Source organism: Hemiscyllium ocellatum, unplaced genomic scaffold (assembly GCF_020745735.1).
Source record: "Hemiscyllium ocellatum isolate sHemOce1 unplaced genomic scaffold, sHemOce1.pat.X.cur. scaffold_1300_pat_ctg1, whole genome shotgun sequence".
Lineage (NCBI taxonomy): Eukaryota > Metazoa > Chordata > Chondrichthyes > Orectolobiformes > Hemiscylliidae > Hemiscyllium > Hemiscyllium ocellatum.
In genome coordinates, this window is record NW_026867733.1 from 42,607 (window position 1) to 64,923 (window position 22,317).

General features: G+C 51.4%; 11 non-coding genes across 11 annotated transcripts; all 11 read right to left on the reverse strand.

The window, feature by feature from the left end:
• Window positions 1-1,482: 1,482 nt before the first annotated feature.
• Window positions 1,483-1,674, reverse strand: LOC132809521 (U2 spliceosomal RNA). Its single transcript, XR_009642385.1, has one exon. It is a non-coding gene; the product is annotated as a U2 spliceosomal RNA (small nuclear RNA).
• Window positions 1,675-3,481: 1,807 nt separating this feature from the next.
• LOC132809522 (U2 spliceosomal RNA) lies at window positions 3,482-3,673 on the reverse strand. The gene has a single exon (XR_009642386.1). It is a non-coding gene; the product is annotated as a U2 spliceosomal RNA (small nuclear RNA).
• A 1,818-nt stretch (window positions 3,674-5,491) lies between these two features.
• Window positions 5,492-5,683, reverse strand: LOC132809523 (U2 spliceosomal RNA). The gene has a single exon (XR_009642387.1). It is a non-coding gene; the product is annotated as a U2 spliceosomal RNA (small nuclear RNA).
• Window positions 5,684-7,486: 1,803 nt separating this feature from the next.
• On the reverse strand, window positions 7,487-7,678 carry LOC132809524 (U2 spliceosomal RNA). Its single transcript, XR_009642388.1, has one exon. It is a non-coding gene; the product is annotated as a U2 spliceosomal RNA (small nuclear RNA).
• A 1,817-nt stretch (window positions 7,679-9,495) lies between these two features.
• Window positions 9,496-9,687, reverse strand: LOC132809527 (U2 spliceosomal RNA). Its single transcript, XR_009642390.1, has one exon. It is a non-coding gene; the product is annotated as a U2 spliceosomal RNA (small nuclear RNA).
• A 1,803-nt stretch (window positions 9,688-11,490) lies between these two features.
• LOC132809528 (U2 spliceosomal RNA) lies at window positions 11,491-11,682 on the reverse strand. The gene has a single exon (XR_009642391.1). It is a non-coding gene; the product is annotated as a U2 spliceosomal RNA (small nuclear RNA).
• A 1,799-nt stretch (window positions 11,683-13,481) lies between these two features.
• Window positions 13,482-13,673, reverse strand: LOC132809529 (U2 spliceosomal RNA). The gene has a single exon (XR_009642392.1). It is a non-coding gene; the product is annotated as a U2 spliceosomal RNA (small nuclear RNA).
• A 1,815-nt stretch (window positions 13,674-15,488) lies between these two features.
• Window positions 15,489-15,680, reverse strand: LOC132809530 (U2 spliceosomal RNA). Its single transcript, XR_009642394.1, has one exon. It is a non-coding gene; the product is annotated as a U2 spliceosomal RNA (small nuclear RNA).
• Window positions 15,681-17,478: 1,798 nt separating this feature from the next.
• LOC132809531 (U2 spliceosomal RNA) lies at window positions 17,479-17,670 on the reverse strand. The gene has a single exon (XR_009642395.1). It is a non-coding gene; the product is annotated as a U2 spliceosomal RNA (small nuclear RNA).
• Window positions 17,671-19,469: 1,799 nt separating this feature from the next.
• Window positions 19,470-19,661, reverse strand: LOC132809532 (U2 spliceosomal RNA). Its single transcript, XR_009642396.1, has one exon. It is a non-coding gene; the product is annotated as a U2 spliceosomal RNA (small nuclear RNA).
• A 1,805-nt stretch (window positions 19,662-21,466) lies between these two features.
• On the reverse strand, window positions 21,467-21,658 carry LOC132809533 (U2 spliceosomal RNA). Its single transcript, XR_009642397.1, has one exon. It is a non-coding gene; the product is annotated as a U2 spliceosomal RNA (small nuclear RNA).
• Window positions 21,659-22,317: the final 659 nt, after the last annotated feature.

Below are 22,317 nucleotides of genomic sequence, written 5' to 3' on the forward strand. Positions count from 1 at the left end.
ACAAGATTCACCAGAATTCCTCAGGCAGCACCTTGCAAACCCATGGCCAACGCAGCCTCGAAGGATGACGGCAGCAGATCCACGGGAACACCACCATTCGCAAGTTCTCCCCCCCCCCCCCCGAGACACTCGCTGTCCTGAATTGCAAATATGTCTTTGTTCCTCCGGTGTTACCGGGTCAAAATCGGGAATCCCCGCCCAAACAGCATCGCGGGGCTACCGACAGCACTTGGACTGCAGCGGTTCGAGAGAGCAGCTCACCACCAGGCTGATCTCGGCATGGGCGAGAAATGTTGGCCTTGACGGAAAGATCCTATTCATTGCCTCCCCTTGTGTTGGTGTAGCTTGCCCATAAATGCCAATCATCGTTTCCCTCACGTACAGGATTCGCTCCTCGGCATTCCGCATCAATCCGAAAAGTTGCGAAAAGCGAATTACGTCCGTGCACCCTTTCTTTATCGTCCACTTTCAATATCCTCTCTACTTGTATCCGACTCTCTGTGAGAATGGGGAGGGAGCTGATCTCCCCGTGTAAACATGTCACGCTGCAAGCGCGCCTCATCACCACCAGCAGCTCGATTCGACATCTCCGTTCACATTGCTGCAGATCGCTGACAACATTATAATCCGACCCAGTTGACAAACTGACAACTGTTTCGCTACTTGCACCGCAAATGATGACAAATCGTTCCAAATCGTACGGGTGGCACAGTGGATCAGTGGTTAGTACGGCTGCCTGGTGGCACCAGGGAGCTGAAGCCAGTTCCAGCCTTGGGCGATCGTCTGCGTGAATAATCTTTACGTACAGACGTAGCTACTAAAGCAGGTCGCTTCCGTACAGTAGTTTGCGAAGAAACAAACAGAGATGGGGGTTTCACTCTATTCAGGAAACAGACCAAAGACATTTCTTTCTTGTTCAAGAAAATATTAGGATAAATTTGTTGCCTCGGGGGTGGGGGGGGAGGCGGGGGGGTTGGGAAGGGGCTGTGGGGGCTGATCTGATAGCCATTTGACATTGGCTGAGTCATGGGATCCCACAACCTGATTTGACTGTGTTAAAAATCCCACAACACCAGGTTTCAGCCCAACGGGGTTCTTTGAAATTACAGCAGTCACCCCACCCCCCGCCACCGCCGTACCATCGGTGGGATACGTTCCAAGAACGACCGCAGAAGCCCAAAACGGCAGACAAGGGCAAATCCATTCATTTAAATTGGCAAGTTACCTTCCTGGCAGGCCCCTGGTTCCAGAATGTTCCCTGTAGCACGTTGGGGTTACCCCTGTCCTGGCTTTCAGCGTGCTGCACCTTCATCAGGTAACTGCAGAGCAGGTTCATAAGACAGAAAACCCGTAACAAAAGACGATAGTTTCCTGCAACTGAAAAGACAATAGATGCAACAATCACTGACTGCCATCAACACGGCAAACTAGCAAAGGCAAGAGATTCACATTGCATTCACCTGCTTTTGAACTTGGGTAAGCGTTGGGTGCACCATTCCTGGAAACACTGCAATACCAGGCTGATACATGGAGAGGACAGAGCAAGCCCTTAAGCCATCTCCCTGCTCCAAAAATCCATTTAATACAAACACTCCCACCTTCGGGAGATATCAGCGATTAAACTGATAAGAACAGAAACTACACATATTCCAAGCCAAAAGGCCGAGAAGCGATAGCACATTAATACTCCAACGGTGGAGGTCATATTTGCCGACTATCCTTTCCATCAGTTTGATGATATTCAAAGTTCCTTTATTCCCTTACCGTCTACCTTCCTTCCAAGATATCCAACCAGACCGGAAGATCACTCTGCAGCAGTCGCTGTGCTTTCCCCGTGCTTTTCTGTCCATCTGTTACGTAGCCGCGTAGGTCGCGCTGACGACCAATCAGATGGCACGGGCCGGAGCCACCGCACGTCAGGTCGACTGCAGAGAGGTTTCTCCCGGTGATCGGGGACAGCGGCGGCGGCAGGGTCATTCATTCCCCCGGCATTCATATCTACAAGATTCACCAGAATTCCTCAGGCAGCACCTTGCAAACCCATGGCCAACGCAGCCTCGAAGGATGACGGCAGCAGATCCACGGGAACACCACCATTCGCAAGTTCTCCCCCCCCCCCCGAGGCACTCGCTGTCCTGAATTGCAAATATGTCTTTGTTCCTCCGGTGTTACCGGGTCAAAATCGGGAATCCCCGCCCAAACAGCATCGCGGGGCTACCGACAGCACTTGGACTGCAGCGGTTCGAGAGAGCAGCTCACCACCAGGCTGATCTCGGCATGGGCGAGAAATGTTGGCCTTGACGGAAAGATCCTATTCATTGCCTCCCCTTGTGTTGGTGTAGCTTGCCCATAAATGCCAATCATCGTTTCCCTCACGTACAGGATTCGCTCCTCGGCATTCCGCATCAATCCGAAAAGTTGCGAAAAGCGAATTACGTCCGTGCACCCTTTCTTTATCGTCCACTTTCAATATCCTCTCTACTTGTATCCGACTCTCTGTGGAGAATGGGGAGGGAGCTGATCTCCCCGTGTAAACATGTCACGCTGCAAGCGCGCCTCATCACCACCAGCAGCTCGATTCGACATCTCCGTTCACATTGCTGCAGATCGCTGACAACATTATAATCCGACCCAGTTGACAAACTGACAACTGTTTCGCTACTTGCACCGCAAATGATGACAAATCGTTCCAAATCGTACGGGTGGCACAGTGGATCAGTGGTTAGTACGGCTGCCTGGTGGCACCAGGGAGCTGAAGCCAGTTCCAGCCTTGGGCGATCGTCTGCGTGAATAATCTTTACGTACAGACGTAGCTACTAAAGCAGGTCGCTTCCGTACAGTAGTTTGCGAAGAAACAAACAGAGATGGGGGTTTCACTCTATTCAGGAAACAGACTAAAGACATTTCTTTCTTGTTCAAGAAAATATTAGGATAAATTTGTTGCCTCGGGGGTGGGGGGGGAGGCGGGGGGGTTGGGAAGGGGCTGTGGGGGCTGATCTGATAGCCATTTGACATTGGCTGAGTCATGGGATCCCACAACCTGATTTGACTGTGTTAAAAATCCCACAACACCAGGTTTCAGCCCAACGGGGTTCTTTGAAATTACAGCAGTCACCCCACCCCCCGCCACCGCCGTACCATCGGTGGGATACGTTCCAAGAACGACCGCAGAAGCCCAAAACGGCAGACAAGGGCAAATCCATTCATTCAAATTGGCAAGTTACCTTCCTGGCAGGCCCCTGGTTCCAGAATGTTCCCTGTAGCACGTTGGGGTTACCCCTGTCCTGGCTTTCAGCGTGCTGCACCTTCATCAGGTAACTGCAGAGCAGGTTCATAAGACAGAAAACCCGTAACAAAAGACGATAGTTTCCTGCAACTGAAAAGACAATAGATGCAACAATCACTGACTGCCATCAACACGGCAAACTAGCAAAGGCAAGAGATTCACATTGCATTCACCTGCTTTTGAACTTGGGTAAGCGTTGGGTGCACCATTCCTGGAAACACTGCAATACCAGGCTGATACATGGAGAGGACAGAGCAAGCCCTTAAGCCATCTCCCTGCTCCAAAAATCCATTTAATACAAACACTCCCACCTTCGGGAGATATCAGCGATTAAACTGATAAGAACAGAAACTACACATATTCCAAGCCAAAAGGCCGAGAAGCGATAGCACATTAATACTCCAACGGTGGAGGTCATATTTGCCGACTATCCTTTCCATCAGTTTGATGATATTCAAAGTTCCTTTATTCCCTTACCGTCTACCTTCCTTCCAAGATATCCAACCAGACCGGAAGATCACTCTGCAGCAGTCGCTGTGCTTTCCCCGTGCTTTTCTCTCCATCTGTTACGTAGCCGCGTAGGTCGCGCTGACGACCAATCAGATGGCACGGGCCGGAGCCACCGCACGTCAGGTCGACTGCAGAGAGGTTTCTCCCGGTGATCGGGGACAGCGGCGGCGGCAGGGTCATTCATTCCCCCGGCAGGGTCATTCACCCCCGGCATCTACAAGATTCACCAGAATTCCTCAGGCAGCACCTTGCAAACCCATGGCCAACGCAGCCTCGAATGATGACGGCAGCAGATCCACGGGAACACCACCATTCGCAAGTTCTCCCCCCCCCCGAGACACTCGCTGTCCTGAATTGCAAATATGTCCTTGTTCCTCCGGTGTTACCGGGTCAAAATCGGGAATCCCCGCCCAAACAGCATCGCGGGGCTACCGACAGCACTTGGACTGCAGCGGTTCGAGAGAGCAGCTCACCACCAGGCTGATCTCGGCATGGGCGAGAAATGTTGGCCTTGACGGAAAGATCCTATTCATTGCCTCCCCTTGTGTTGGTGTAGCTTGCCCATAAATGCCAATCATCGTTTCCCTCACGTACAGGATTCGCTCCTCGGCATTCCGCATCAATCCGAAAAGTTGCGAAAAGCGAATTACGTCCGTGCACCCTTTCTTTATCGTCCACTTTCAATATCCTCTCTACTTGTATCCGACTCTCTGTGGAGAATGGGGAGGGAGCTGATCTCCCCGTGTAAACATGTCACGCTGCAAGCGCGCCTCATCACCACCAGCAGCTCGATTCGACATCTCCGTTCACATTGCTGCAGATCGCTGACAACATTATAATCCGACCCAGTTGACAAACTGACAACTGTTTCGCTACTTGCACCGCAAATGATGACAAATCGTTCCAAATCGTACGGGTGGCACAGTGGATCAGTGGTTAGTACGGCTGCCTGGTGGCACCAGGGAGCTGAAGCCAGTTCCAGCCTTGGGCGATCGTCTGCGTGAATAATCTTTACGTACAGACGTAGCTACTAAAGCAGGTCGCTTCCGTACAGTAGTTTGCGAAGAAACAAACAGAGATGGGGGTTTCACTCTATTCAGGAAACAGACTAAAGACATTTCTTTCTTGTTCAAGAAAATATTAGGATAAATTTGTTGCCTCGGGGGTGGGGGGGGAGGCGGGGGGGTTGGGAAGGGGCTGTGGGGGCTGATCTGATAGCCATTTGACATTGGCTGAGTCATGGGATCCCACAACCTGATTTGACTGTGTTAAAAATCCCACAACACCAGGTTTCAGCCCAACGGGGTTCTTTGAAATTACAGCAGTCACCCCACCCCCCGCCACCGCCGTACCATCGGTGGGATACGTTCCAAGAACGACCGCAGAAGCCCAAAACGGCAGACAAGGGCAAATCCATTCATTCAAATTGGCAAGTTACCTTCCTGGCAGGCCCCTGGTTCCAGAATGTTCCCTGTAGCACGTTGGGGTTACCCCTGTCCTGGCTTTCAGCGTGCTGCACCTTCATCAGGTAACTGCAGAGCAGGTTCATAAGACAGAAAACCCGTAACAAAAGACGATAGTTTCCTGCAACTGAAAAGACAATAGATGCAACAATCACTGACTGCCATCAACACGGCAAACTAGCAAAGGCAAGAGATTCACATTGCATTCACCTGCTTTTGAACTTGGGTAAGCGTTGGGTGCACCATTCCTGGAAACACTGCAATACCAGGCTGATACATGGAGAGGACAGAGCAAGCCCTTAAGCCATCTCCCTGCTCCAAAAATCCATTTAATACAAACACTCCCACCTTCGGGAGATATCAGCGATTAAACTGATAAGAACAGAAACTACACATATTCCAAGCCAAAAGGCCGAGAAGCGATAGCACATTAATACTCCAACGGTGGAGGTCATATTTGCCGACTATCCTTTCCATCAGTTTGATGATATTCAAAGTTCCTTTATTCCCTTACCGTCTACCTTCCTTCCAAGATATCCAACCAGACCGGAAGATCACTCTGCAGCAGTCGCTGTGCTTTCCCCGTGCTTTTCTGTCCATCTGTTACGTAGCCGCGTAGGTCGCGCTGACGACCAATCAGATGGCACGGGCCGGAGCCACCGCACGTCAGGTCGACTGCAGAGAGGTTTCTCCCGGTGATCGGGGACAGCGGCGGCGGCAGGGTCATTCATTCCCCCGGCATCTATCTACAAGATTCACCAGAATTCCTCAGGCAGCACCTTGCAAACCCATGGCCAACGCAGCCTCGAAGGATGACGGCAGCAGATCCACGGGAACACCACCATTCGCAAGTTCTCCCCCCCCCCGAGGCACTCGCTGTCCTGAATTGCAAATATGTCCTTGTTCCTCCGGTGTTACCGGGTCAAAATCGGGAATCCCCGCCCAAACAGCATCGCGGGGCTACCGACAGCACTTGGACTGCAGCGGTTCGAGAGAGCAGCTCACCACCAGGCTGATCTCGGCATGGGCGAGAAATGTTGGCCTTGACGGAAAGATCCTATTCATTGCCTCCCCTTGTGTTGGTGTAGCTTGCCCATAAATGCCAATCATCGTTTCCCTCACGTACAGGATTCGCTCCTCGGCATTCCGCATCAATCCGAAAAGTTGCGAAAAGCGAATTACGTCCGTGCACCCTTTCTTTATCGTCCACTTTCAATATCCTCTCTACTTGTATCCGACTCTCTGTGGAGAATGGGGAGGGAGCTGATCTCCCCGTGTAAACATGTCACGCTGCAAGCGCGCCTCATCACCACCAGCAGCTCGATTCGACATCTCCGTTCACATTGCTGCAGATCGCTGACAACATTATAATCCGACCCAGTTGACAAACTGACAACTGTTTCGCTACTTGCACCGCAAATGATGACAAATCGTTCCAAATCGTACGGGTGGCACAGTGGATCAGTGGTTAGTACGGCTGCCTGGTGGCACCAGGGAGCTGAAGCCAGTTCCAGCCTTGGGCGATCGTCTGCGTGAATAATCTTTACGTACAGACGTAGCTACTAAAGCAGGTCGCTTCCGTACAGTAGTTTGCGAAGAAACAAACAGAGATGGGGGTTTCACTCTATTCAGGAAACAGACTAAAGACATTTCTTTCTTGTTCAAGAAAATATTAGGATAAATTTGTTGCCTCGGGGGTGGGGGGGGAGGCGGGGGGGTTGGGAAGGGGCTGTGGGGGCTGATCTGATAGCCATTTGACATTGGCTGAGTCATGGGATCCCACAACCTGATTTGACTGTGTTAAAAATCCCACAACACCAGGTTTCAGCCCAACGGGGTTCTTTGAAATTACAGCAGTCACCCCACCCCCCGCCACCGCCGTACCATCGGTGGGATACGTTCCAAGAACGACCGCAGAAGCCCAAAACGGCAGACAAGGGCAAATCCATTCATTCAAATTGGCAAGTTACCTTCCTGGCAGGCCCCTGGTTCCAGAATGTTCCCTGTAGCACGTTGGGGTTACCCCTGTCCTGGCTTTCAGCGTGCTGCACCTTCATCAGGTAACTGCAGAGCAGGTTCATAAGACAGAAAACCCGTAACAAAAGACGATAGTTTCCTGCAACTGAAAAGACAATAGATGCAACAATCACTGACTGCCATCAACACGGCAAACTAGCAAAGGCAAGAGATTCACATTGCATTCACCTGCTTTTGAACTTGGGTAAGCGTTGGGTGCACCATTCCTGGAAACACTGCAATACCAGGCTGATACATGGAGAGGACAGAGCAAGCCCTTAAGCCATCTCCCTGCTCCAAAAATCCATTTAATACAAACACTCCCACCTTCGGGAGATATCAGCGATTAAACTGATAAGAACAGAAACTACACATATTCCAAGCCAAAAGGCCGAGAAGCGATAGCACATTAATACTCCAACGGTGGAGGTCATATTTGCCGACTATCCTTTCCATCAGTTTGATGATATTCAAAGTTCCTTTATTCCCTTACCGTCTACCTTCCTTCCAAGATATCCAACCAGACCGGAAGATCACTCTGCAGCAGTCGCTGTGCTTTCCCCGTGCTTTTCTGTCCATCTGTTACGTAGCCGCGTAGGTCGCGCTGACGACCAATCAGATGGCACGGGCCGGAGCCACCGCACGTCAGGTCGACTGCAGAGAGGTTTCTCCCGGTGATCGGGGACAGCGGCGGCGGCAGGGTCATTCATTCCCCCGGCATCATTCATTCCCCCGGCATCTACAAGATTCACCAGAATTCCTCAGGCAGCACCTTGCAAACCCATGGCCAACGCAGCCTCGAAGGATGACGGCAGCAGATCCACGGGAACACCACCATTCGCAAGTTCTCCCCCCCCCCGAGGCACTCGCTGTCCTGAATTGCAAATATGTCCTTGTTCCTCCGGTGTTACCGGGTCAAAATCGGGAATCCCCGCCCAAACAGCATCGCGGGGCTACCGACAGCACTTGGACTGCAGCGGTTCGAGAGAGCAGCTCACCACCAGGCTGATCTCGGCATGGGCGAGAAATGTTGGCCTTGACGGAAAGATCCTATTCATTGCCTCCCCTTGTGTTGGTGTAGCTTGCCCATAAATGCCAATCATCGTTTCCCTCACGTACAGGATTCGCTCCTCGGCATTCCGCATCAATCCGAAAAGTTGCGAAAAGCGAATTACGTCCGTGCACCCTTTCTTTATCGTCCACTTTCAATATCCTCTCTACTTGTATCCGACTCTCTGTGGAGAATGGGGAGGGAGCTGATCTCCCCGTGTAAACATGTCACGCTGCAAGCGCGCCTCATCACCACCAGCAGCTCGATTCGACATCTCCGTTCACATTGCTGCAGATCGCTGACAACATTATAATCCGACCCAGTTGACAAACTGACAACTGTTTCGCTACTTGCACCGCAAATGATGACAAATCGTTCCAAATCGTACGGGTGGCACAGTGGATCAGTGGTTAGTACGGCTGCCTGGTGGCACCAGGGAGCTGAAGCCAGTTCCAGCCTTGGGCGATCGTCTGCGTGAATAATCTTTACGTACAGACGTAGCTACTAAAGCAGGTCGCTTCCGTACAGTAGTTTGCGAAGAAACAAACAGAGATGGGGGTTTCACTCTATTCAGGAAACAGACTAAAGACATTTCTTTCTTGTTCAAGAAAATATTAGGATAAATTTGTTGCCTCGGGGGTGGGGGGGGAGGCGGGGGGGTTGGGAAGGGGCTGTGGGGGCTGATCTGATAGCCATTTGACATTGGCTGAGTCATGGGATCCCACAACCTGATTTGACTGTGTTAAAAATCCCACAACACCAGGTTTCAGCCCAACGGGGTTCTTTGAAATTACAGCAGTCACCCCACCCCCCGCCACCGCCGTACCATCGGTGGGATACGTTCCAAGAACGACCGCAGAAGCCCAAAACGGCAGACAAGGGCAAATCCATTCATTCAAATTGGCAAGTTACCTTCCTGGCAGGCCCCTGGTTCCAGAATGTTCCCTGTAGCACGTTGGGGTTACCCCTGTCCTGGCTTTCAGCGTGCTGCACCTTCATCAGGTAACTGCAGAGCAGGTTCATAAGACAGAAAACCCGTAACAAAAGACGATAGTTTCCTGCAACTGAAAAGACAATAGATGCAACAATCACTGACTGCCATCAACACGGCAAACTAGCAAAGGCAAGAGATTCACATTGCATTCACCTGCTTTTGAACTTGGGTAAGCGTTGGGTGCACCATTCCTGGAAACACTGCAATACCAGGCTGATACATGGAGAGGACAGAGCAAGCCCTTAAGCCATCTCCCTGCTCCAAAAATCCATTTAATACAAACACTCCCACCTTCGGGAGATATCAGCGATTAAACTGATAAGAACAGAAACTACACATATTCCAAGCCAAAAGGCCGAGAAGCGATAGCACATTAATACTCCAACGGTGGAGGTCATATTTGCCGACTATCCTTTCCATCAGTTTGATGATATTCAAAGTTCCTTTATTCCCTTACCGTCTACCTTCCTTCCAAGATATCCAACCAGACCGGAAGATCACTCTGCAGCAGTCGCTGTGCTTTCCCCGTGCTTTTCTGTCCATCTGTTACGTAGCCGCGTAGGTCGCGCTGACGACCAATCAGATGGCACGGGCCGGAGCCACCGCACGTCAGGTCGACTGCAGAGAGGTTTCTCCCGGTGATCGGGGACAGCGGCGGCGGCAGGGTCATTCATTCCCCCGGCATCTATCTACAAGATTCACCAGAATTCCTCAGGCAGCACCTTGCAAACCCATGGCCAACGCAGCCTCGAAGGATGACGGCAGCAGATCCACGGGAACACCACCATTCGCAAGTTCTCCCCCCCCCCGAGGCACTCGCTGTCCTGAATTGCAAATATGTCCTTGTTCCTCCGGTGTTACCGGGTCAAAATCGGGAATCCCCGCCCAAACAGCATCGCGGGGCTACCGACAGCACTTGGACTGCAGCGGTTCGAGAGAGCAGCTCACCACCAGGCTGATCTCGGCATGGGCGAGAAATGTTGGCCTTGACGGAAAGATCCTATTCATTGCCTCCCCTTGTGTTGGTGTAGCTTGCCCATAAATGCCAATCATCGTTTCCCTCACGTACAGGATTCGCTCCTCGGCATTCCGCATCAATCCGAAAAGTTGCGAAAAGCGAATTACGTCCGTGCACCCTTTCTTTATCGTCCACTTTCAATATCCTCTCTACTTGTATCCGACTCTCTGTGGAGAATGGGGAGGGAGCTGATCTCCCCGTGTAAACATGTCACGCTGCAAGCGCGCCTCATCACCACCAGCAGCTCGATTCGACATCTCCGTTCACATTGCTGCAGATCGCTGACAACATTATAATCCGACCCAGTTGACAAACTGACAACTGTTTCGCTACTTGCACCGCAAATGATGACAAATCGTTCCAAATCGTACGGGTGGCACAGTGGATCAGTGGTTAGTACGGCTGCCTGGTGGCACCAGGGAGCTGAAGCCAGTTCCAGCCTTGGGCGATCGTCTGCGTGAATAATCTTTACGTACAGACGTAGCTACTAAAGCAGGTCGCTTCCGTACAGTAGTTTGCGAAGAAACAAACAGAGATGGGGGTTTCACTCTATTCAGGAAACAGACTAAAGACATTTCTTTCTTGTTCAAGAAAATATTAGGATAAATTTGTTGCCTCGGGGGTGGGGGGGGAGGCGGGGGGGTTGGGAAGGGGCTGTGGGGGCTGATCTGATAGCCATTTGACATTGGCTGAGTCATGGGATCCCACAACCTGATTTGACTGTGTTAAAAATCCCACAACACCAGGTTTCAGCCCAACGGGGTTCTTTGAAATTACAGCAGTCACCCCACCCCCCGCCACCGCCGTACCATCGGTGGGATACGTTCCAAGAACGACCGCAGAAGCCCAAAACGGCAGACAAGGGCAAATCCATTCATTCAAATTGGCAAGTTACCTTCCTGGCAGGCCCCTGGTTCCAGAATGTTCCCTGTAGCACGTTGGGGTTACCCCTGTCCTGGCTTTCAGCGTGCTGCACCTTCATCAGGTAACTGCAGAGCAGGTTCATAAGACAGAAAACCCGTAACAAAAGACGATAGTTTCCTGCAACTGAAAAGACAATAGATGCAACAATCACTGACTGCCATCAACACGGCAAACTAGCAAAGGCAAGAGATTCACATTGCATTCACCTGCTTTTGAACTTGGGTAAGCGTTGGGTGCACCATTCCTGGAAACACTGCAATACCAGGCTGATACATGGAGAGGACAGAGCAAGCCCTTAAGCCATCTCCCTGCTCCAAAAATCCATTTAATACAAACACTCCCACCTTCGGGAGATATCAGCGATTAAACTGATAAGAACAGAAACTACACATATTCCAAGCCAAAAGGCCGAGAAGCGATAGCACATTAATACTCCAACGGTGGAGGTCATATTTGCCGACTATCCTTTCCATCAGTTTGATGATATTCAAAGTTCCTTTATTCCCTTACCGTCTACCTTCCTTCCAAGATATCCAACCAGACCGGAAGATCACTCTGCAGCAGTCGCTGTGCTTTCCCCGTGCTTTTCTGTCCATCTGTTACGTAGCCGCGTAGGTCGCGCTGACGACCAATCAGATGGCACGGGCCGGAGCCACCGCACGTCAGGTCGACTGCAGAGAGGTTTCTCCCGGTGATCGGGGACAGCGGCGGCGGCAGGGTCATTCATTCCCCCGGCATCTACAAGATTCACCAGAATTCCTCAGGCAGCACCTTGCAAACCCATGGCCAACGCAGCCTCGAAGGATGACGGCAGCAGATCCACGGGAACACCACCATTCGCAAGTTCTCCCCCCCCCCGAGGCACTCGCTGTCCTGAATTGCAAATATGTCCTTGTTCCTCCGGTGTTACCGGGTCAAAATCGGGAATCCCCGCCCAAACAGCATCGCGGGGCTACCGACAGCACTTGGACTGCAGCGGTTCGAGAGAGCAGCTCACCACCAGGCTGATCTCGGCATGGGCGAGAAATGTTGGCCTTGACGGAAAGATCCTATTCATTGCCTCCCCTTGTGTTGGTGTAGCTTGCCCATAAATGCCAATCATCGTTTCCCTCACGTACAGGATTCGCTCCTCGGCATTCCGCATCAATCCGAAAAGTTGCGAAAAGCGAATTACGTCCGTGCACCCTTTCTTTATCGTCCACTTTCAATATCCTCTCTACTTGTATCCGACTCTCTGTGGAGAATGGGGAGGGAGCTGATCTCCCCGTGTAAACATGTCACGCTGCAAGCGCGCCTCATCACCACCAGCAGCTCGATTCGACATCTCCGTTCACATTGCTGCAGATCGCTGACAACATTATAATCCGACCCAGTTGACAAACTGACAACTGTTTCGCTACTTGCACCGCAAATGATGACAAATCGTTCCAAATCGTACGGGTGGCACAGTGGATCAGTGGTTAGTACGGCTGCCTGGTGGCACCAGGGAGCTGAAGCCAGTTCCAGCCTTGGGCGATCGTCTGCGTGAATAATCTTTACGTACAGACGTAGCTACTAAAGCAGGTCGCTTCCGTACAGTAGTTTGCGAAGAAACAAACAGAGATGGGGGTTTCACTCTATTCAGGAAACAGACTAAAGACATTTCTTTCTTGTTCAAGAAAATATTAGGATAAATTTGTTGCCTCGGGGGTGGGGGGGGAGGCGGGGGGGTTGGGAAGGGGCTGTGGGGGCTGATCTGATAGCCATTTGACATTGGCTGAGTCATGGGATCCCACAACCTGATTTGACTGTGTTAAAAATCCCACAACACCAGGTTTCAGCCCAACGGGGTTCTTTGAAATTACAGCAGTCACCCCACCCCCCGCCACCGCCGTACCATCGGTGGGATACGTTCCAAGAACGACCGCAGAAGCCCAAAACGGCAGACAAGGGCAAATCCATTCATTCAAATTGGCAAGTTACCTTCCTGGCAGGCCCCTGGTTCCAGAATGTTCCCTGTAGCACGTTGGGGTTACCCCTGTCCTGGCTTTCAGCGTGCTGCACCTTCATCAGGTAACTGCAGAGCAGGTTCATAAGACAGAAAACCCGTAACAAAAGACGATAGTTTCCTGCAACTGAAAAGACAATAGATGCAACAATCACTGACTGCCATCAACACGGCAAACTAGCAAAGGCAAGAGATTCACATTGCATTCACCTGCTTTTGAACTTGGGTAAGCGTTGGGTGCACCATTCCTGGAAACACTGCAATACCAGGCTGATACATGGAGAGGACAGAGCAAGCCCTTAAGCCATCTCCCTGCTCCAAAAATCCATTTAATACAAACACTCCCACCTTCGGGAGATATCAGCGATTAAACTGATAAGAACAGAAACTACACATATTCCAAGCCAAAAGGCCGAGAAGCGATAGCACATTAATACTCCAACGGTGGAGGTCATATTTGCCGACTATCCTTTCCATCAGTTTGATGATATTCAAAGTTCCTTTATTCCCTTACCGTCTACCTTCCTTCCAAGATATCCAACCAGACCGGAAGATCACTCTGCAGCAGTCGCTGTGCTTTCCCCGTGCTTTTCTGTCCATCTGTTACGTAGCCGCGTAGGTCGCGCTGACGACCAATCAGATGGCACGGGCCGGAGCCACCGCACGTCAGGTCGACTGCAGAGAGGTTTCTCCCGGTGATCGGGGACAGCGGCGGCGGCAGGGTCATTCATTCCCCCAGGCATTCATTCCCCCGGCATCTACAAGATTCACCAGAATTCCTCAGGCAGCACCTTGCAAACCCATGGCCAACGCAGCCTCGAAGGATGACGGCAGCAGATCCACGGGAACACCACCATTCGCAAGTTCTCCCCCCCCCCGAGGCACTCGCTGTCCTGAATTGCAAATATGTCCTTGTTCCTCCGGTGTTACCGGGTCAAAATCGGGAATCCCCGCCCAAACAGCATCGCGGGGCTACCGACAGCACTTGGACTGCAGCGGTTCGAGAGAGCAGCTCACCACCAGGCTGATCTCGGCATGGGCGAGAAATGTTGGCCTTGACGGAAAGATCCTATTCATTGCCTCCCCTTGTGTTGGTGTAGCTTGCCCATAAATGCCAATCATCGTTTCCCTCACGTACAGGATTCGCTCCTCGGCATTCCGCATCAATCCGAAAAGTTGCGAAAAGCGAATTACGTCCGTGCACCCTTTCTTTATCGTCCACTTTCAATATCCTCTCTACTTGTATCCGACTCTCTGTGGAGAATGGGGAGGGAGCTGATCTCCCCGTGTAAACATGTCACGCTGCAAGCGCGCCTCATCACCACCAGCAGCTCGATTCGACATCTCCGTTCACATTGCTGCAGATCGCTGACAACATTATAATCCGACCCAGTTGACAAACTGACAACTGTTTCGCTACTTGCACCGCAAATGATGACAAATCGTTCCAAATCGTACGGGTGGCACAGTGGATCAGTGGTTAGTACGGCTGCCTGGTGGCACCAGGGAGCTGAAGCCAGTTCCAGCCTTGGGCGATCGTCTGCGTGAATAATCTTTACGTACAGACGTAGCTACTAAAGCAGGTCGCTTCCGTACAGTAGTTTGCGAAGAAACAAACAGAGATGGGGGTTTCACTCTATTCAGGAAACAGACTAAAGACATTTCTTCCTTGTTCAAGAAAATATTAGGATAAATTTGTTGCCTCGGGGGTGGGGGGGGAGGCGGGGGGGTTGGGAAGGGGCTGTGGGGGCTGATCTGATAGCCATTTGACATTGGCTGAGTCATGGGATCCCACAACCTGATTTGACTGTGTTAAAAATCCCACAACACCAGGTTTCAGCCCAACGGGGTTCTTTGAAATTACAGCAGTCACCCCACCCCCCGCCACCGCCGTACCATCGGTGGGATACGTTCCAAGAACGACCGCAGAAGCCCAAAACGGCAGACAAGGGCAAATCCATTCATTCAAATTGGCAAGTTACCTTCCTGGCAGGCCCCTGGTTCCAGAATGTTCCCTGTAGCACGTTGGGGTTACCCCTGTCCTGGCTTTCAGCGTGCTGCACCTTCATCAGGTAACTGCAGAGCAGGTTCATAAGACAGAAAACCCGTAACAAAAGACGATAGTTTCCTGCAACTGAAAAGACAATAGATGCAACAATCACTGACTGCCATCAACACGGCAAACTAGCAAAGGCAAGAGATTCACATTGCATTCACCTGCTTTTGAACTTGGGTAAGCGTTGGGTGCACCATTCCTGGAAACACTGCAATACCAGGCTGATACATGGAGAGGACAGAGCAAGCCCTTAAGCCATCTCCCTGCTCCAAAAATCCATTTAATACAAACACTCCCACCTTCGGGAGATATCAGCGATTAAACTGATAAGAACAGAAACTACACATATTCCAAGCCAAAAGGCCGAGAAGCGATAGCACATTAATACTCCAACGGTGGAGGTCATATTTGCCGACTATCCTTTCCATCAGTTTGATGATATTCAAAGTTCCTTTATTCCCTTACCGTCTACCTTCCTTCCAAGATATCCAACCAGACCGGAAGATCACTCTGCAGCAGTCGCTGTGCTTTCCCCGTGCTTTTCTGTCCATCTGTTACGTAGCCGCGTAGGTCGCGCTGACGACCAATCAGATGGCACGGGCCGGAGCCACCGCACGTCAGGTCGACTGCAGAGAGGTTTCTCCCGGTGATCGGGGACAGCGGCGGCGGCAGGGTCATTCATTCCCCCGGCATCTACAAGATTCACCAGAATTCCTCAGGCAGCACCTTGCAAACCCATGGCCAACGCAGCCTCGAAGGATGACGGCAGCAGATCCACGGGAACACCACCATTCGCAAGTTCTCCCCCCCCCCGAGGCACTCGCTGTCCTGAATTGCAAATATGTCCTTGTTCCTCCGGTGTTACCGGGTCAAAATCGGGAATCCCCGCCCAAACAGCATCGCGGGGCTACCGACAGCACTTGGACTGCAGCGGTTCGAGAGAGCAGCTCACCACCAGGCTGATCTCGGCATGGGCGAGAAATGTTGGCCTTGACGGAAAGATCCTATTCATTGCCTCCCCTTGTGTTGGTGTAGCTTGCCCATAAATGCCAATCATCGTTTCCCTCACGTACAGGATTCGCTCCTCGGCATTCCGCATCAATCCGAAAAGTTGCGAAAAGCGAATTACGTCCGTGCACCCTTTCTTTATCGTCCACTTTCAATATCCTCTCTACTTGTATCCGACTCTCTGTGGAGAATGGGGAGGGAGCTGATCTCCCCGTGTAAACATGTCACGCTGCAAGCGCGCCTCATCACCACCAGCAGCTCGATTCGACATCTCCGTTCACATTGCTGCAGATCGCTGACAACATTATAATCCGACCCAGTTGACAAACTGACAACTGTTTCGCTACTTGCACCGCAAATGATGACAAATCGTTCCAAATCGTACGGGTGGCACAGTGGATCAGTGGTTAGTACGGCTGCCTGGTGGCACCAGGGAGCTGAAGCCAGTTCCAGCCTTGGGCGATCGTCTGCGTGAATAATCTTTACGTACAGACGTAGCTACTAAAGCAGGTCGCTTCCGTACAGTAGTTTGCGAAGAAACAAACAGAGATGGGGGTTTCACTCTATTCAGGAAACAGACTAAAGACATTTCTTTCTTGTTCAAGAAAATATTAGGATAAATTTGTTGCCTCGGGGGTGGGGGGGAGGCGGGGGGGTTGGGAAGGGGCTGTGGGGGCTGATCTGATAGCCATTTGACATTGGCTGAGTCATGGGATCCCACAACCTGATTTGACTGTGTTAAAAATCCCACAACACCAGGTTTCAGCCCAACGGGGTTCTTTGAAATTACAGCAGTCACCCCACCCCCCGCCACCGCCGTACCATCGGTGGGATACGTTCCAAGAACGACCGCAGAAGCCCAAAACGGCAGACAAGGGCAAATCCATTCATTCAAATTGGCAAGTTACCTTCCTGGCAGGCCCCTGGTTCCAGAATGTTCCCTGTAGCACGTTGGGGTTACCCCTGTCCTGGCTTTCAGCGTGCTGCACCTTCATCAGGTAACTGCAGAGCAGGTTCATAAGACAGAAAACCCGTAACAAAAGACGATAGTTTCCTGCAACTGAAAAGACAATAGATGCAACAATCACTGACTGCCATCAACACGGCAAACTAGCAAAGGCAAGAGATTCACATTGCATTCACCTGCTTTTGAACTTGGGTAAGCGTTGGGTGCACCATTCCTGGAAACACTGCAATACCAGGCTGATACATGGAGAGGACAGAGCAAGCCCTTAAGCCATCTCCCTGCTCCAAAAATCCATTTAATACAAACACTCCCACCTTCGGGAGATATCAGCGATTAAACTGATAAGAACAGAAACTACACATATTCCAAGCCAAAAGGCCGAGAAGCGATAGCACATTAATACTCCAACGGTGGAGGTCATATTTGCCGACTATCCTTTCCATCAGTTTGATGATATTCAAAGTTCCTTTATTCCCTTACCGTCTACCTTCCTTCCAAGATATCCAACCAGACCGGAAGATCACTCTGCAGCAGTCGCTGTGCTTTCCCCGTGCTTTTCTGTCCATCTGTTACGTAGCCGCGTAGGTCGCGCTGACGACCAATCAGATGGCACGGGCCGGAGCCACCGCACGTCAGGTCGACTGCAGAGAGGTTTCTCCCGGTGATCGGGGACAGCGGCGGCGGCAGGGTCATTCATTCCCCCGGCATCTACAAGATTCACCAGAATTCCTCAGGCAGCACCTTGCAAACCCATGGCCAACGCAGCCTCGAAGGATGACGGCAGCAGATCCACGGGAACACCACCATTCGCAAGTTCTCCCCCCCCCCGAGGCACTCGCTGTCCTGAATTGCAAATATGTCCTTGTTCCTCCGGTGTTACCGGGTCAAAATCGGGAATCCCCGCCCAAACAGCATCGCGGGGCTACCGACAGCACTTGGACTGCAGCGGTTCGAGAGAGCAGCTCACCACCAGGCTGATCTCGGCATGGGCGAGAAATGTTGGCCTTGACGGAAAGATCCTATTCATTGCCTCCCCTTGTGTTGGTGTAGCTTGCCCATAAATGCCAATCATCGTTTCCCTCACGTACAGGATTCGCTCCTCGGCATTCCGCATCAATCCGAAAAGTTGCGAAAAGCGAATTACGTCCGTGCACCCTTTCTTTATCGTCCACTTTCAATATCCTCTCTACTTGTATCCGACTCTCTGTGGAGAATGGGGAGGGAGCTGATCTCCCCGTGTAAACATGTCACGCTGCAAGCGCGCCTCATCACCACCAGCAGCTCGATTCGACATCTCCGTTCACATTGCTGCAGATCGCTGACAACATTATAATCCGACCCAGTTGACAAACTGACAACTGTTTCGCTACTTGCACCGCAAATGATGACAAATCGTTCCAAATCGTACGGGTGGCACAGTGGATCAGTGGTTAGTACGGCTGCCTGGTGGCACCAGGGAGCTGAAGCCAGTTCCAGCCTTGGGCGATCGTCTGCGTGAATAATCTTTACGTACAGACGTAGCTACTAAAGCAGGTCGCTTCCGTACAGTAGTTTGCGAAGAAACAAACAGAGATGGGGGTTTCACTCTATTCAGGAAACAGACTAAAGACATTTCTTCCTTGTTCAAGAAAATATTAGGATAAATTTGTTGCCTCGGGGGTGGGGGGGGAGGCGGGGGGGTTGGGAAGGGGCTGTGGGGGCTGATCTGATAGCCATTTGACATTGGCTGAGTCATGGGATCCCACAACCTGATTTGACTGTGTTAAAAATCCCACAACACCAGGTTTCAGCCCAACGGGGTTCTTTGAAATTACAGCAGTCACCCCACCCCCCGCCACCGCCGTACCATCGGTGGGATACGTTCCAAGAACGACCGCAGAAGCCCAAAACGGCAGACAAGGGCAAATCCATTCATTCAAATTGGCAAGTTACCTTCCTGGCAGGCCCCTGGTTCCAGAATGTTCCCTGTAGCACGTTGGGGTTACCCCTGTCCTGGCTTTCAGCGTGCTGCACCTTCATCAGGTAACTGCAGAGCAGGTTCATAAGACAGAAAACCCGTAACAAAAGACGATAGTTTCCTGCAACTGAAAAGACAATAGATGCAACAATCACTGACTGCCATCAACACGGCAAACTAGCAAAGGCAAGAGATTCACATTGCATTCACCTGCTTTTGAACTTGGGTAAGCGTTGGGTGCACCATTCCTGGAAACACTGCAATACCAGGCTGATACATGGAGAGGACAGAGCAAGCCCTTAAGCCATCTCCCTGCTCCAAAAATCCATTTAATACAAACACTCCCACCTTCGGGAGATATCAGCGATTAAACTGATAAGAACAGAAACTACACATATTCCAAGCCAAAAGGCCGAGAAGCGATAGCACATTAATACTCCAACGGTGGAGGTCATATTTGCCGACTATCCTTTCCATCAGTTTGATGATATTCAAAGTTCCTTTATTCCCTTACCGTCTACCTTCCTTCCAAGATATCCAACCAGACCGGAAGATCACTCTGCAGCAGTCGCTGTGCTTTCCCCGTGCTTTTCTGTCCATCTGTTACGTAGCCGCGTAGGTCGCGCTGACGACCAATCAGATGGCACGGGCCGGAGCCACCGCACGTCAGGTCGACTGCAGAGAGGTTTCTCCCGGTGATCGGGGACAGCGGCGGCGGCAGGGTCATTCATTCCCCCGGCATTCATATCTACAAGATTCACCAGAATTCCTCAGGCAGCACCTTGCAAACCCATGGCCAACGCAGCCTCGAAGGATGACGGCAGCAGATCCACGGGAACACCACCATTCGCAAGTTCTCCCCCCCCCCGAGGCACTCGCTGTCCTGAATTGCAAATATGTCCTTGTTCCTCCGGTGTTACCGGGTCAAAATCGGGAATCCCCGCCCAAACAGCATCGCGGGGCTACCGACAGCACTTGGACTGCAGCGGTTCGAGAGAGCAGCTCACCACCAGGCTGATCTCGGCATGGGCGAGAAATGTTGGCCTTGACGGAAAGATCCTATTCATTGCCTCCCCTTGTGTTGGTGTAGCTTGCCCATAAATGCCAATCATCGTTTCCCTCACGTACAGGATTCGCTCCTCGGCATTCCGCATCAATCCGAAAAGTTGCGAAAAGCGAATTACGTCCGTGCACCCTTTCTTTATCGTCCACTTTCAATATCCTCTCTACTTGTATCCGACTCTCTGTGGAGAATGGGGAGGGAGCTGATCTCCCCGTGTAAACATGTCACGCTGCAAGCGCGCCTCATCACCACCAGCAGCTCGATTCGACATCTCCGTTCACATTGCTGCAGATCGCTGACAACATTATAATCCGACCCAGTTGACAAACTGACAACTGTTTCGCTACTTGCACCGCAAATGATGACAAATCGTTCCAAATCGTACGGGTGGCACAGTGGATCAGTGGTTAGTACGGCTGCCTGGTGGCACCAGGGAGCTGAAGCCAGTTCCAGCCTTGGGCGATCGTCTGCGTGAATAATCTTTACGTACAGACGTAGCTACTAAAGCAGGTCGCTTCCGTACAGTAGTTTGCGAAGAAACAAACAGAGATGGGGGTTTCACTCTATTCAGGAAACAGACTAAAGACATTTCTTTCTTGTTCAAGAAAATATTAGGATAAATTTGTTGCCTCGGGGGTGGGGGGGGAGGCGGGGGGGTTGGGAAGGGGCTGTGGGGGCTGATCTGATAGCCATTTGACATTGGCTGAGTCATGGGATCCCACAACCTGATTTGACTGTGTTAAAAATCCCACAACACCAGGTTTCAGCCCAACGGGGTTCTTTGAAATTACAGCAGTCACCCCACCCCCCGCCACCGCCGTACCATCGGTGGGATACGTTCCAAGAACGACCGCAGAAGCCCAAAACGGCAGACAAGGGCAAATCCATTCATTCAAATTGGCAAGTTACCTTCCTGGCAGGCCCCTGGTTCCAGAATGTTCCCTGTAGCACGTTGGGGTTACCCCTGTCCTGGCTTTCAGCGTGCTGCACCTTCATCAGGTAACTGCAGAGCAGGTTCATAAGACAGAAAACCCGTAACAAAAGACGATAGTTTCCTGCAACTGAAAAGACAATAGATGCAACAATCACTGACTGCCATCAACACGGCAAACTAGCAAAGGCAAGAGATTCACATTGCATTCACCTGCTTTTGAACTTGGGTAAGCGTTGGGTGCACCATTCCTGGAAACACTGCAATACCAGGCTGATACATGGAGAGGACAGAGCAAGCCCTTAAGCCATCTCCCTGCTCCAAAAATCCATTTAATACAAACACTCCCACCTTCGGGAGATATCAGCGATTAAACTGATAAGAACAGAAACTACACATATTCCAAGCCAAAAGGCCGAGAAGCGATAGCACATTAATACTCCAACGGTGGAGGTCATATTTGCCGACTATCCTTTCCATCAGTTTGATGATATTCAAAGTTCCTTTATTCCCTTACCGTCTACCTTCCTTCCAAGATATCCAACCAGACCGGAAGATCACTCTGCAGCAGTCGCTGTGCTTTCCCCGTGCTTTTCTGTCCATCTGTTACGTAGCCGCGTAGGTCGCGCTGACGACCAATCAGATGGCACGGGCCGGAGCCACCGCACGTCAGGTCGACTGCAGAGAGGTTTCTCCCGGTGATCGGGGACAGCGGCGGCGGCAGGGTCATTCATTCCCCCGGCATCATTCATTCATCTACAAGATTCACCAGAATTCCTCAGGCAGCACCTTGCAAACCCATGGCCAACGCAGCCTCGAAGGATGACGGCAGCAGATCCACGGGAACACCACCATTCGCAAGTTCTCCCCCCCCCCGAGGCACTCGCTGTCCTGAATTGCAAATATGTCCTTGTTCCTCCGGTGTTACCGGGTCAAAATCGGGAATCCCCGCCCAAACAGCATCGCGGGGCTACCGACAGCACTTGGACTGCAGCGGTTCGAGAGAGCAGCTCACCACCAGGCTGATCTCGGCATGGGCGAGAAATGTTGGCCTTGACGGAAAGATCCTATTCATTGCCTCCCCTT